Source organism: Delphinapterus leucas, chromosome 2, assembly GCF_059928025.1.
Source record: "Delphinapterus leucas isolate spDelLeu-1000000601 "Yukka" chromosome 2, BTC_Dleu_Yukka2, whole genome shotgun sequence".
NCBI classification, from domain to species: Eukaryota; Metazoa; Chordata; class Mammalia; order Artiodactyla; family Monodontidae; genus Delphinapterus; species Delphinapterus leucas.
Genome location: NC_143130.1, coordinates 159,799,421 through 159,801,838, shown reverse-complemented (window position 1 = coordinate 159,801,838; position 2,418 = coordinate 159,799,421). Strand labels below are relative to the sequence as shown.

General features: G+C 39.2%; 1 long non-coding RNA gene across 3 annotated transcripts in view; it reads right to left on the bottom strand.

Moving 5' to 3' along the window:
* LOC149750338 (uncharacterized) overlaps positions 1-2,418 on the bottom strand; it is a 44,998-nt gene that overhangs the window by 29,191 nt on the left and 13,389 nt on the right. The window lies entirely within an intron of this gene.

Genomic DNA, 2,418 nt, shown 5'->3' with positions numbered 1-2,418 from the left:
GGGACCCAATCAGACTTAAAAGCTTTTGCACAGGAAAGGAAACCACTGATAAAATGAAAAGACAACCTACTGAACGGGGGGAAATTTTTGCAAATTATATGATTGACAAGTGGTTAATATCCAAAATATATATACAGCTCATACAACTCAGCATCAAAACAACAACAACAAACCAAACAACCCAATTTAAAAATCTGCAGGACTGAATAGACATTATTACAAAGAATACATGCAGATGGCTAACAGGCACATGATAAGATGCTCAACATTGCTAATCATCAGAGAAACTCAAATCAAAACCACAATAAGGGACTTCCCTGGTTGCACAGTGGTTAAGAATCTGCCTGCCAATGCAGGGGACACGGGTTCGAGCTCTGGTCCAGGAAGATCCCACATGCCGTGGAGCAACTAATCCCATGTGCCGCAACTACTGAGCCCGTGTTCTAGAGCCTGTGCACCACAGCTACTGAAGCCCGCACGCCTAGAGCCCTGCTCCACAACAAGAGAAGCCACCGCAATGAGAAGCCCGTGCACTGCGATGAAGAGTAGGCCCCGCTCATTGCAACTAGAGAAAGCCCATGTGCAGCAACAAAGACCCAACGCAGCTAAAAAATAAAAAATAAGTAAATAAATTTATATATTAAAAAAACCCACAATGAGATATCACCTCACACCTGCCAGGATGGTTACCACCAAAAGGAACACAAATAACAAATACTGGCAAGGATGTGGAGAAAAGGGAACTTTTGCTCACTGTTGTTGGGAATGTTAATTCATGTAGCCACTGTGGAAAACAGTATGGAGGTTTCTCAAAAACTAAAAGTAGAACCACCACATGACTAGCAATTCCATTCCTATATACCTGAAAAAAATGAAAACACTAATTTGAAAAGATATATGCACCCCAATGTTCACAGCAGTATTACTTATAATTGTCAAGATATGGAGGCAAACTAAGTGTCCCTCAATAGATGAACGGATAAAGAAAACATGGTATATATATATATAACAGAATACTACTCAGCCATAAAAAAGAAGGGAATTTTGCCATTTGCAACAACATGCATGGATTTGGAGGGTACTTTGCTAAGTGAAATAAGTCAGATAGAGAAAGACAAATACTGTATGATTTCACTTATATGTGTAATCTAAAAAACTAAACTAATGAATATAGCAAAAAAGAAACAGATTCACAGATACAGAGAACTAACTAGTGGTTACTAGTGGGGAGGAAGGGCAATATAGGGGTAGGAGATTAAGAGATATAAACGATTATATAAAAAATAAGCTATAAGGATATACTGTACAACACAGGAAATATAGCCAATATTTTATAATAACTGTAAATGGAGTGTAACCTTTAAAAATTGTGAACCACTATATTGTACACCTGTAACTTACATAATATTATACATCAACAATAATTCAATAAAAAAAGAACAAATACTGTATGATCTCACTTATATGAGGTACTTAGTGTAGTCAAAATCATACAGACACAATGTAGAATGATGGTTGCCAGGGGCTGGGGTTAGAGGGGAATGGGAAATTATTTTTTAATGTACAAAGAGTTTCAGTTCTGCAAGATGAAGTGTTCTGGAGATAGATGGTGGTAACAGTTGAACAATATGAATACACTTAATATCACTGACCTGTACACTTAAAAATGGTTAAGATGGTAAATTTTATGTGTATTTTACCACAGTAAAAACCATTGAAAAAAAATCAATTGACCTCTTTAACCCCACCAAATACAATCCTATTTCTGTGAGCTAACAACAAAGCTTCTCAAAAAGTTGTCTATATTTGCTCTCACCATTTTTTTTATTTTCTTCTCAATTCACTATAATTTATCTTCCATCTCCATCACTACACTATAATGGCTTTTAAAATAAATAAATAAATAAAATTATTTATTTTTGGCCACGGTGGGTCTTCGTTGCTGCGTGTGGATTTTCTCTACTTGCGGTGAGCGGGGTTACTCTTCATTGCGGTGCGTGGGCTTCTCACTGCAGTGGCTTCTCTTGTTGCGGAGCACAGGCTCTAGGTGCGCGGGCTCAGTAGCTGTGGCTCGCAGGCTCTAGAGCACAGGCTCAGTAGTGGTGGTGCACGCGCTTAGTTGCTCCATGGCATGTGGGACCTTCCCAGACCAGGGCTCGAACCCGTGTCCCCTATGTTGGCAGGCGGATTCTTAACCACTGCACCACGAGGGAAGTCCCTATAATGGCTTTTGTCAATGTCCTTCAACTTGATAAATCCAAGATCTTTTCTATGATTATCTTATTTGCTTCTCAGAAGCAGTGGACAGCAGTAACCACTCTTTTTGAAACATTCTCTTCCCTTGGTGCCTGTGTCCACCCCTTATCCTTACTCCTATTCTCCTGGTTCATACGCTACATCATTTCCTGCCCCTTCCCA